This window comes from Rattus norvegicus, chromosome 2, assembly GCF_036323735.1.
Source record: "Rattus norvegicus strain BN/NHsdMcwi chromosome 2, GRCr8, whole genome shotgun sequence".
NCBI classification, from domain to species: domain Eukaryota; kingdom Metazoa; phylum Chordata; class Mammalia; order Rodentia; family Muridae; genus Rattus; species Rattus norvegicus.
The window spans coordinates 142065362-142079257 of NC_086020.1; the positions used below are offsets into that span (position 1 = coordinate 142065362).

At 41.7% G+C, this 13896-nt stretch overlaps 1 protein-coding gene across 8 annotated transcripts in view; it reads right to left on the reverse strand.

The window, feature by feature from the left end:
• The window catches only part of Nbea (neurobeachin), a 559026-nt gene that overhangs the window by 135215 nt on the left and 409915 nt on the right, over positions 1–13896 (reverse strand). The window lies entirely within an intron of this gene.

Below are 13896 nucleotides of genomic sequence, written 5' to 3' on the forward strand. Positions count from 1 at the left end.
TGTAAGCAAACAACAAAATGCTTCACATTCAAGACTCCGCTATGTGGTAGCCCGAGTTTTCCACACTCCGCTACACTGAAAAAGGGTAAGCGGTGAAAACCGCGCTTCTGAGAGCTTGAAATCACATTGTACAGAAGTCACATCAAATTAATACTGAGGACCATTTAGGGCTTTTATTCTGAAAAGCTTCTGAAAGGGGATTAGACTGTGAAAACTCTCATGATACTAAAGCACCTGTTAATGGGTTGAGGAGGTAAGAACGGAACAATGGAAGTGTTATTTTTAGATAAGTCTTTACTTTGTATTCGGGCACAAAGCACTGCTCATGGGCACGCCAGCAGTCCCCGCAATATTCCATGCATGCAGGCACTGCTGAGCAGAATCCCATTCTCCTCTCTCTCTCTCTCTCTCTCTCTCTCTCTCTCTCTCTCTCTCTTTCATTCTTTCATTTTTTGAAACAGGTCATTTTCTCTGCATAGTGACATAATGTGGCTGATGCACATTAACAACTACAAACATAATTTGATGAAATAGTCAGAAAATGGGGGCCAGAAATGCTATCCTCAGTAAGGCAAAGTTTGAAAATACCCTTATGAACTCTGCTTTCAAATGGCAAAGAAATGATTTTTACAAGACCGCTACAACACTAACTCTAAAATCTTGCATTTTCATGTCCTATGATAATGTTTTACAGAACTAAAAATTATGTTTCAAAAAAAAAAAAAGGCAGGAAGGAGCAGGTAGAGAGAAAAGGAGCCAAGATAGTTGTCAGCTCATCAAAAATAATGAGTGCTCAAGAGGTTTCAACTTCCTGCCTTCCCAGCAGCCTGCCCAATCACAACAGTCTGCCAGAGGGGGAGAGAGCCGCACAAAACACAATCTTCATCAGTCCAGCGAGGCCTGTTCTCCCAACAACTGCACACCAGCCCCTGACAAGGAACACTATTGCTAGCCTGCTGAGTTCCATCAGCCCAGGGGCAGAGCACACACTGGATGACAGCCTTGGTCTGTCCGATACTACAGCCTTTCCCCTGGTCCCTGACACACAGTCACATGCTCACCTACCAGTCTTATGGCTAATGATGCAAATATGGAGTGTAAAGTCTCCTTAATTTGACCCTTGTTAAACTCCTAATTGGATTGGAGCAGGCTCGAGTGGAAAGCAACCCTCGGTTATTCAAGTGTTCTTAAGAATGAAGTCCAAATTATAAAAGGTGGCCGAGCTGCAGGACGGCACCAAGAACGGGAAATGAATTGCAGCTGTCACTTAAGTTAAACATCTAATCAATTGCCTTTTTAAAACAGGTAACTTTTACAACAGTTTCTTCATTGTAATGCTCTTCAGAGTGCTCTTGACCCAAATTTAATCAGCTGTTATTAAAGCGGAGGGTGGCCACAGAGCACACACTGCAGGGCAAGACGCTGCATTCAGAGCCTTAATGATTCTAAAATGACTACAACCATGGCTTCATTCACGAGGACAAAGCTCAGCCTCTCTGCTCCACAACATCTTAACACAAGCTGTCTGAATAGACAGCGTCCATTTGTCCTTCATGAACTGTGCAGGTCAGCCACGCTGCACATGAAGGCATGGCAACAGTTTCATTGTGTTTCTTCCCTACGCCTCTGAGGGGAGAACCCAAGGAGTTCTTGTATATAAAATCCAGCTTTTCTGCAAAGAAATATGTAGTTTAAGTGCAGAGGAAGGGGGTGCATGATATGCAGACAGGTGTAAAACATGAAGTAATTATAGAAGCTCAAATTAGTTCATAGGCCCGAGGCAAGAAAGAGAGCAGTGCCTTGACAAAAGGGAATAGCAAATCAAGGCAGCAAACAAAAAATGGCTTGAATGTGTAAATTAGCAAGAAAAATGAGACAGAAAAGCAGCTTTATTCTACTATTATTCCCCACATGAGGACAGAGCAGCTTTGGAGAAGAGAGGCAGGTGTCAACAAGGCCTCCAGAGTGTCAGCTCCACCCTCCCTGCCAGCTACTCATTACATGCAAGCTCTTGAGAAGTGCCTCCAAGACCTGACCTATCATATTACTTCTTCTGTAAACACATAATCCCTGCTTGTTAGGTGGTGTCAACACCAGCATTCATCCACTGAGGGAGTGAACAGACACTTCAGAAGTGCTGCCAAAACCAAAGAACCAATACCGAAATACAGCAACCTGAATTTCAACAAGGTAAACAGATCTGGTGCTTTTCTGTAAAATGCAGTGTCGAGAGCCTCTTCTCTCATTAGCAAAGGGGAAAAAAGCCCGAACTGCTGCTTGCTATGGCAAGACTACTTTCTTGTACAAGTAATTATTGGGTTATATACTCAAGACCCAGAATAACACCTATTTATCAACTGCCTGCTGTGGCTATACACGGTCACTAAATAACTTCCTTTAAATCACACAAACACAAATCCCAACCAACAGGTCATGAGCAATCCATTAACAATATAAAACTCAGCTGAGCATGGTGGCACATGCCTTAAATCCCAGCATTCAGAAGAGAGAGGTAGGTAGATCTCTGAGTTCAAGGCCAGCCTGGTCTACAGTGTGAGTTCCAGGACAGCCAGGGCTACATAGAGAAACCTGGTCTTAAAAAACAACAAGAGAAAACAAAATAAGGCAAAAAAAATCATAAAACCTGATGTATGTTAAGGCATGGCCACCTGTACTATTAGAGTTGAAATCTAATGGAGAATTTAATACCCCACATCTGCACTGGCAAGGACAATCATCATTTCCTTAAACTAGAATGAGGACCGAGCGTGTAATATGTAGGGTTGAAAATATAATCTCATATTTGAATATCAATATTCAAATTTGAGCAAAAAAAATAATGCTGGGTGTATTTGAGAAGTAAAATAGGCCAGGGGCAAGAACAGCCGGATAGGGAGTGTGGACCTGTGAACTGCGTCTTTCTTCATCTTTTCCTTAGGAGGATTTTATCAAACGCCAGTGTAACTTATATTCCTGGACCTTTAGGGGCACTATACTACCTGACTTTGACTTGGTGTTGCCTACATTTTGGAAATGATGCATCACCTTGGCCTCCCCAAGTCGGTGTCAGGAATCCTGGTCCCCTTGCTCTGGGTGCTAGGAGTCAGTCTGCTTGTGGAGAAGACACTGACCATAAGGATCTGCATGTAACTCTGACAGCAATAGGAGTTTCTACAGGGAGGAAGACTTCTTCAAGAGGCAGAGGGGTAAAGGCTACACATGGCACTGAACAACTGCCTCCACTGTGTGTGTGCAAACAGAAGACTGCAGCGAAAGACATGAAGCTATGCCAGACGTGCTGTGCTGGCTACTTTTCATGTCAGTTTGACACAAGCTAGGGTCATATGGGAAGAAGGAGTCTTAATCCAGAAAATGACTCCATAGGACTGGCCTTTATGAAAGTCTGTAGGGCATTTTCTTGGCTGGTGATTGATGTAAGAGGTTCCAGCTTTCTATGGGTGTTAAAAAGGAGGCTGAGCCAGCCATGGGCTAGCCAGCCAGTGAACAGCACCCCTCCATGGCCTTCCTTCATCGGCTTCTGTCTCCAGGTTCCGGGTTTGAATTCCTGCTTTGACTTTTTTTTAATGATGGGCTTCTTTCGATGTGGAAATGCTGAGCTGACATAAACCCTTTCCTCCCACAAGCTGTTTTTGGTCATGGTCTTTTATCACAATAGAAACTGTAAGTAACACACATTCTGAATCTTTTTTCTTAGCATCAAGACACCATTTTTATTACAAAAAATGACATTTCAAAAAAAGTATTTTAGAATATAAAACTATTTTGTTTGCATATTTCTCCAGCAGTACTGCCAATTTAATTTCAACTCTGTACTCTGGAAGTTCACTTCTAATACTGCTCTTCCAACAAATTGTGATGTCTTCGCACATTAAGGAAGATAACATTAAGATTCTTTGATTTGGGTCTGGAGAAGTGGCTCAGCAGTTAGGAGCACTGGATGTTCCTCTAGGGGACCTGGTTGAGTTCAATTCCTAGCACCCACGTGGCAGCTCACAACTGTCTGTAACTCCAGTTCCAGGGGATCCATGGCACCAGGCTGGCATGAGGTACACATGTATACGCACACAGGCAAAACACCCATACAAGTAAAATAGACAAATCTTTAAAAAGAAGATTCTTTGATTTACCCATGAGGTTAATTTGCATATCAGAAAGCTGTATATAGTCCTAGGCACAACACCTTTCGCTCATCTTTCTGTTTCTGTGACTATTCAACTGTCTAACTTCAAAATACCATTCTGAGCTATAAAAATGAGGAAGGTGGGACAAAGGCCCAGTGAGTAAAATCCTTGCCTCATAAGCTTGAGCACCTGAGTTTGAATCTCCAGGACCCATATACAGCCAGAGAGATTCTGCTGCTAGAAGGGAGGTGGAAACAGTGAAACCTTAGAAGGGTGCAAGCCAGCTGGCCTGGCCAGTAAAACAGTGAACAATGTCTCAAAGGAGGTAGCAAGTCACATACACATACATGCACACACACATGCACAAGAGGAATAGATTAGTTTGCTTTATATGTATGAATGTTTTATCTTCGTGTATATACACGCACAACAGATATGCCTGGTGACTTCAAAGATCAAATATAACCAGTTCCCTAGAACTGGAGTTATAGATGGTTTGAACTACCACATGGGTGCTGGGAACTGGATCTCTGCAAGAGAAGCGCTTATCTCCAGCTCACATCATCTCTTTTAATGACTGGCAAAACAGAGAAATCTAAGATCTTAGTGGTACGAAAAGAGACTTAAAATTCTTATTGTTTTACCTGACAAAACATAGCTGAGCATTTCCAATGACGATATCCACTTGATTTAGAAGTTTGTTCAGTTTGGGATGGTCTGACATGAAATCTAAGTCCTGCAGGTCATGCTGGTATCTAAGGCTTCTTCATTATATTTTGCAGGTATCACATGTTTAACATATTTTTAGTTTCCTGATAATGAAACCTATCTTTAAAACAACTCTTGTACATTGCTCTTTGCCGTACCTTCATAGACCTTTAATTACAATTTTTTCTTTTATTGGGTATTTTTTTTATTTACATTTCAAATGTTATTCCCTTTCCCGGTTTCCTGGACATAAGCTCCCTATCCCATTACCCTCCCCTTCTTCTATAAGGGTGTTCCCATCCCAATCCAGCCCCCTTACTACCCTCCCACATTCCCCTACATTGGGGGTCCAGCCTTGGCAGGACCAAGGACTTCTCCTTCCATTGGAGCCCTACAAGGCCATCCTCTGCTACATATGGAGTTGGAGCCATGCGTCAGTCCATGTATAGTCTTTGGGTAGTGGTTTAGTCCCTGGGAACTCTGGTTGGTTGGCATTATTGTTCTTAAGGGGTTGCAAGCCCCTTCAGCTCTTTCAATCCTTTCTCTAATTCCTCCAACCTGGATCCTGTTCTCAGTTCAATGGTTTGCTGCTAGCATTCACCTCTGTATTTGACATGTTCTGACTGTGCTTCTCAGGAGACAGCTATATCCAGCTCCTGTCAGCATGCACTTCTTAGCTTCATCAATCTTACCTAGTTTTGGTGGCCTGTATATATATGGGCTGTATACCCAGGTGGGGCAGGCTCTGAATGGCCTTTCCTTCAGTCTCTGCTCCAAACTCTTGGGCTGATATCCACTTATCAGTGGATGCATACCATGTGTGGTTTTTTTTTTTTTGTGATTGGGTTACCTCATTCAGGATAATATTTTCTAGTTCATTTCATTTGCCTATGAATTTCATGAAGTCATTGTTTTTGACAGCTGAGTAGTACTCCATTGTGTAGATATACCACATTTTCGGTATCCATTCCTCTGTTGAAGGGCATCTGGGTTCTTTCCAGCTTCTGGCTATTATAAATAAGGCTGCTATGAACATAGTGGAGCATGTGTCTTTGTTGTATGTTGGAGCATCTTTTGGTTATATGCCCAGGAGAGGTATAGCTGGGTCCTCAGGTAGTGCAATGTCCAATTTTCTGAGGAACCTCCAGACTGATTTCCAGAGTGGTTGTACCAGTTTGCAATCACACCAACAATGGAGGAGGGTTCCTCTTTTTCCTCATCCTCACCAGCATCTGTTGACACCTGAGTTTTTGATCTTATACATTCTGACTGGCGTGAGGTGGAATCTCAGAGTTGTTTTGATGTGCATTTCCCTGATGACTAAGGGTGTTGAGCATTTCTTTAGGCATTTCTCAGCCATTCAATATTCTTTAATTGAGAATTCTTTGTTTAGCTCTGTACCCCATTTTTTAATAGGGTTATTTGGCTCTCTGGAGTCTAACTTTTTGAGTTCTTTGTATATTTTGGATAATAGCCCTCTATCAGATGTAGGATTGGTAAAGATCTTTTCAGGATCTGTTGGTTTTGTCCTAATGACAATGTCTTTTGACTTACAGAAGCTTTGCAGTTTTATGAGGTCCCATTTGTGGATTCTTGATCTTAGAGCATAAGCCATTGGTGTTTTGTTCGGGAAATTCTCCCCAGTGCCCATGTGATCAAGACTCTTCCCCACTTTTTCTTTTATTAGTTTGAGTTTATCTGGTTTGATGTGGAGGTCCTTGATCCACTTGGACTTAAGCTTTGTACAGGGAGATAACTAATTACAAGTTTTAAGAGACATTATACATGAAAGAACAATGTTGACTCTGTCTCACAGGAAATAACTCTTGGGATACTCTGTTTATATTAACTTCTACCTGTTGGTCAGAAGTGTATGCTGTGGGAAAGTAATATACACACCTAGCCTAATCACCACACCCACCTACAATAGCCTCAGTTGGACAAACTACCTCAGTTTTTTCAAGACCACTGAAGGGACTCCTACAATGTTTAAGAATTGTACTCATTTTCCAAACTTCACTACCACACTAGTTTGGTTTGTGTAATCTGTAGATTTTGAAATTCTTTATAACATTTTATTCTTCCTTCAGTTTGCTAAAAGTTGTTAATGGCCTGATGGAGGGTCATTCTGGAGAATGTATGTTCCAGACATTACAGAAGAAGTCTACTATTGTTCAGTGTTCTCTAGATGTGTGTTAGGTCTGGTAAGTTTCAGGTATATACAAACTTTCTACATTGCACAAGTCAGTGAGGTTGTGATCTATACTCAGAAGTCCATGCTCCAAAACAATGTGATCAACTCTCTCTCTCTCTCTCTCTCTCTCTCTCTCTCTCTCTCAAACACACACACACACACACACACACACACACACACACACACAACACACACACACAGACAGTAGTATCACAGTGCAATCAAGTCCCACACTGCAGTGCTTTGAATAACAATAGCCCCCATAGGCTCTTATGTTTGAAGGCTTAGTCCAAGGCCGTAAATTTGAAAGCATTATATGTGCCCTTATTGGAGAAAGTGTGTCATTAAGGGTGGGGTTTGGGGTCTCAAAAGTCCATGCTAGGCCCAGAGTCTCTCCTTCCTGTGGCCTACAGATCAGAATGTAGCTGTCAGCTCCCTGTTCACCCCCATGCTCCCTGCCAGGATGATAATGGACTAAGTTTCTGAGCCCTGAATCATTTGAATGATTTTCTTTTGGTCATGGTCTCTTCACAGCAATAGAACAGTCACACACACACACACACACACACACACACACACACACACACACACACACACACACACACACACAGCATCTCACAGTGCAATCAAGTCACAGGCACATCATTTCACAGTGTTACAAGCGTACGATTCTGTGCTACATCCAAAACTCTTCTTGGTTGCAACTGGAACATACCTGACTGAGTCTTCTTTGACTTGTCAATCTTTATCTAGGTAGTTTATACACTATAGATCCATCTGTGTGCTGGGACCAACTACTTTTTTGGAAGTTTGTTTTGTCTGTTTTGAGTGTAGTTATTTTAATGCTTTGCAGTTGTTATTTATATGCCTTATCTCTGTATCATTTAATTTCTAACTCACCTGGATCTCTGTGAGTTTTGTTTTGATCACTTTTGTTTGAGGTAGTGAAGGTTGGACTCAAGACACTGTGCATCCTAGAAAAGTGCTATATACAATATACACCCCTTCAATTCAGAGATCTTCCTGTCTCCGTCTCCTGAGTGCTATGACTAAAGGCTTGTCATACCAACCCTGGCTCCTTCATTATCTATTTTTTGGGACAAGGTTATTCTGTGTAGCCTTGGCTGTCTTGGAACCCACTCTTAGATCAGGCTGCCCTTGAACTTACAGAGATCCACCTGCCTATGCAGGGATTAAAGGTGTGAGCCACCACTACCACCCAGCCATTATTTTTTATACTACTCTGTTGTATGTGCACCTGCAGGATTCACATTCATGAATTCAACCAATCATCAATCAAAACATTTCGGAAAAAAATCATCTGTACTAAACTTGAGCATACTTCTTGGAATTATACCTTGAAAGTACTGTAGAATCACTATGCATACAGTGCTGATATCGTATTGGAGATCATGAGTAATTTAGAGATGACTAAGAGGACACCAGATGTAGTTTTGTGCAAATCCTATGCTTTTCCGTATATGGGCCTTGGTCATCTATCTGTGTGCTGGCAGCTACAGGAAGTCATGGAGCCCTTTCCCATTGGGAGTAGGCATGCCCACATGTACTTTTCTTTCTGAGATTGAGCTAGATCTTATGGGATTCTTAATTTACCAGAATATGGGGTTTTGTTTTTAAAAGTTTCCTATTTTCTTCTCCAAGGAAATGAGGCTGCACTGTGTCTCTTTCCCCGAGTCCTTTCCACACCTTGCTGAGCAATGCTGGAAAGAGGGAAAGAGAATGTCAAAACCGCGATGTTCTATAATTTGCCTCAAACATGTCTTCAAACATATTTCATGTTCTCCATTATTCTTCAATGATTGGCTCTTTATTAAACTTATATGTTCTTTTAGCACCCTGAAGCCATGCATTCGTTTTGCATGATTAATTATTTTTTTTCTTACTTTCTTGTAATTACAACTGTGTTTTCCAGTTTATAATGCCCACTATGTATTTTCTAAAGTTATAGAAAAAAAATCAATACATAAGCCTCCGTTTTTAGACATTTTTAAAATATTTTAAAACTACGTGTATAGGTATAGGTGTGTGTGTGTGTGTGTGTGTGTGTGTGTGTGTGTGTGTGTTTTCAAGTACTTGGCAGTGACCCCCTGGAGGAGGAGTTGCAGGTGGTCGTAAGCTGCCCAACATAGGTGCCGGAAAGTGTAATGAGTTCACAGTGCTGAAGATTAGAAGCTCAAGACTAAACAGGCTACTGCTTCTCAGCTTCCTGTGGGGGCTTTAGTTCACCGTAGGAAGCAAGAGGAGGTGAAAACACTTGAAGACAGGAAGGCTGAACCAGACCTATCCAACACCAACACTGTGTGAAACAGAAACTCCTTAATATGAGTTCTGATCATGGCAAATGACATACAACTTAGTTTGTCTTACAAATACTAAAAAACCGAAGATTTCCATAACAAATGATATGCTATAAAGAAAACATAATTATAAAATTCGATTAGAAATTAATATATTTTAAATTGTAGTGAGGTTTACTATTGTACACGAGGAAGGAAGAAACTCATCTATATAAAAGTCAAAGGCCTGTTGTACACAGACCTCAAAGTTAAATAAAAAATTAACAATGAAAGGAGAGAACCTGAGCAATCCTCTCCCTTACAGCTCAGCTGGGTTAAGAAACAGCCAGTTAAGAAGACCATATAGTCCACTCAAAAGCCCAAGTCCCTGGCCCAAGCTCTCTGAACCAAGGCAAGGGCATCTTTCTCTGAAAGAAGTTACCTCAGGAGCAGAGACAAAGGGAAAACATTTGTCAGTATTGCATGTCTCAGATGTAGCAGCCAGCACAGTGGGCTCCTTCCTCCTCTGAAAGGCTCCATTCAAGCCAGATCTCCCAAGGTGCTTCACTTGTAATGTCACCTTCAGGAGAAAGTGGGGCAGGGTATAGCTTCCACAGCCCTCTCCATGGGAAAGCAGGGTCCTGACTGTCCATGGGGCAGTTTTATGGTCATCCAGGCTGCAGGGAGATTTGTATCAATTCTACTCTTCTGAGATATTGGGATAGAACTCCTTAAGTATCTTAAAGGTATTCCGAGTACTAAATTACAGGGATCCGTGAAGCTTCCTTGGCTCCCACTATCCCAGACAGCCACTGTGCTGGGCATCCTTTCCTGTGGACTCTGCTGACTCAGCCTGTGCCTTCTGCAGTCACAAAGCATAACTAGCTTTATTTTTTCTGTCTTCCTTTCTTCTTTCATTCCAGTGGTTATTACCATTCTTACAGGGTTCAGTTTCCAAATAGATAATGTATTGCTTTAATATCAAAACCATGAACTGGCTTCTAGCTGACTGTGTTCACTTACAGCCATGTTCTAACTCATTCTGGTTCCTGACTCCCAGACATCTTACATGCCCACCAGCTCAAGAACTCATATTGATATCTTACCCCCATCCATGATTGCCAGGTGAGCTGCCCAACTGGATTCCTACTTAGATTTGGGTTTACCAATGAAATGACTGTCTGAAATTCAAGTTAAACTAGACAGCCTAAGGGTTTAGTACATCTGATAGATAATCTGCTCTTAACAAGACCTGTAGTGTTTGCCACCGTTCCATTTTCTTCCAGCTTATTACTGTGACTACCGCTGATTCCCATCAGTTTGGACCCAGCAGTCTAACAGTTGTGACTCACAGAGGTACAACCCCATGCTTGCCAAAAGCTCTCCATGAGTCCTCATCCCTGGGTATCCGTCATTTTGTTTCTCCCTTCTTACACAATGTGATAGGAGTAATTCTGACTTTATGTAAACTGTTGGAGTTACAGATTCACAGTTTGCATATGTAATCTCTACTCCTTGGTCACTCACTTTTTAAAAAAGTCAGCCTTCTGCTCTTATTGGTTGGTGTTGTTTGGAAACAGCCCAGTCCTTCCGCAGCCCTCACATGGGTTTCAAGGCTTTTATAAACAGGTGAAAGGGAACTCTTCAATGACCAGCTATAGTATCTCTTCTTTAACCTTAATTACTTCCCACAATGCAATATCCTTTCTTGCTACCCTTCGAGACCTCTGACTGAGTGTCCAAAACCAGTAATAAGTCCTTCACTTATTAATGCATATGACAAGGATAAATGCTGTGGTAATAACTGTATAGATTACCTCACAGAAAACATTCCATGTGTCAATTGTTTGTGGTCGTAAGACAACTGTGACATTTCTTTCTGTTAGTATGAAAACAACCAGCTCCTTCTTGTCAGTTTTCACACACATAACTTCTTTTTCTATGACACAGGCATACTCAATCAGCTATTAAAATCTGTCCTGCATCCATATTTGACAAAAATCTCATTTCTATTATATCCAATTTTATTGAAAGATTATCCTATAATTTACTTTCTATCTCCTATTTCCACTTCAGCTTGGCTGTCTCTAGTTCTGTCTTTAAAATCTAACACAGATGTGGAGAGGCAAGAGATTCCTCATGTCCCCTGAACTCTGTGTGATGGCTAAACTTGATCCAAGTTCTTCCTTACATTCTCTTGTGTCTGGTTTACAACAATCCTGTTAGTTTTTCCCTCTGTGAACACTACTTCCCATTCACTCCTCCTGGCCCATCTTCCTCTGCTGGAACTCCTCAGTCATAGACTCTCATGGTACTGGTCCCACCTCATACTGTCTCCTGCAGACCTGCAAATGTTCTCATTCTTAGACATGTATGTAAAGGTGACTTCTCCATCTTTCTCCTAAGCCTCAGAATTAGCTGCCTGTTTTACTACCTTTCCACCTGGATAATCCCTTGATCAGTGGTTAAAACCTAACTTTATGTAGTAAAAAATAATATGGATATATTTGTATACTAACTGGTAGAGTTTCTGTACCCACAATTGACTCAGGTGCAGCCAAATATTCTGCCTGCTTGTGTGAATTTTCTCACAGGGTTGTCCTTAACATAGCTATGAGCTATGTGACCTATAGTTCAATTAGTTGTCCTGAGTCTTGAGACCAGGAGGATGGAAAGAGAAAAGTACACTCTAAAACGTTTGCTGTTAGGACTGACACACCATTCTTCAGACTTCTGCTCCTGGGCTGGGTTCTGATGTCCCTTCACAGCTCTGCAGTATCTCCTGCACTCACTGGGTTCTTGGCTTGCAACTGTGTCTGTGGTTTGTAGTACAACTGACAGGTGAATTGGGTGAGGCAAGGATGGTCTCACAGGGAATAGTGGGAAGCTTTAAGAGAACCTCAATAAATGTCTGATAACTGAATGACTTATGCCCCCTGCTTAAGTCCAGATAAAAAATTTTAGGGCTCCTTTTCCATGTTCTCAAGCTTGTGTTAACAAAGCGCTACAGATAATATAAGCTTGTATGGCTGTAGCTACAACAATTTAACATATCCATTCCCCATGAGCAGCCTAAAGACTATACATTTTAAACAATGCTTACGCACAGATTTAATGTCAGAAAGTTCATTATTCATGAGTCATGAAAAATGAAAATATGTATTTTCAAGCCATTAAATTCATGTAAATGAAGGACTTATCTGAACTTTTGTGCAGAGTAGCTTAAGAGAAGACTGATGACAAAGGACTTTCTCAAAAGGATCACTTGTCAGGAAATTCTGTCTTACTGTTTTATTGCTGTGATGAAAACACCATGAGCAAAAAGCAAGTTGAGTGTTTATTCAGCTTACACTTCCACACCATTGTTCATCATCAAAGGAAGTCAGGACAGGAATTCACACAGGGCAGGAACCTGGAAGTAGGAGCTGATGCAGAGGCCATGGAGGTTGCTGCTTACCGGTTTGCTTGACATGGCTTGCTCAGCTTTCTTATAGAACCAAGGACCTTTAGCCCAAGGATGGCAGCACCCACAATGGTCTGGGCCTCCCCTCATTGGTCATTCATTGAGGGGTGGGGTGGGGGGAATGCCTTACAGCTGGATCTCATGGAGGAGGCATTTTTTCATCTGAGTTTCCTTGCTTTTTGATGACTCTAGCTTGTATCAAGCTGACACAAAAAATACCCAGTACAAACTCCAAACTTGCTTCATGATCTAGTTTAGCAACATCAAGCTCACAGTAATAGCTCAGAATGCCTGAGCAGAATCTCAATCTACTTAACAAAACTTGAATTTTAACAAGTATCAGAAGAGAAAACGGATACCCATCACGTAGAATGAGTTACAGCATGTAATTACTATTTCAGTTAAGGTGAAATAATGGAAGTTGAATTTGAAATATAAATGGCTACTAATCCTCACCTAGTGGCCATTCTGTGAACTACTTCCATGCCCTAATCTGTCCCCTCAATTTCTCACCTGAGGTTTGCACCCAGACCCACTTATGTGTATGGTCCTGTGCCAGTTGGGAGTAAAGGACAAATAAAAGGTCACCTGGGAAAGGAAGTCATCTGCAGTTTAAGAACTTAGTTTTCAACAGTGTTCAACTCCACCAAACTAACGAGAGGGGAATCAAGTGAGACCTAAAAAACATTCCTATGAGGAGGAACTGCAGTTCTTTTTGGTGAAAAGTAGAGGTAAAATGGCAAAGAGAGTGTGGTGGCTTGAATGAGACTACCCCACAGGCTCATGTATTTGAATACTTGGTCCCCAGTTCATGGAACTGTTGGGGAAGCATTAGGAGGTGTGGCCTTGTTGGAACAGGTATGCCACTGAGACTGATCTTCGAGGTTTCAAAACTCACAACATTCCCAGTTAGCTCCCACTGCCTTGTGCCTCTGGAGGAAGAAATAACCTCTCAGCTGTTCTGCTGCCATGCTGTCATGCCTCCATTCTAGATATGCTGAGTGATGGGAGTAAAAAATATTGTAGGCAGGGGATAAGATGACAGATGTTGGCATGGCAACTGGCACAGAGGTGAAGGATGCCAACAGATAA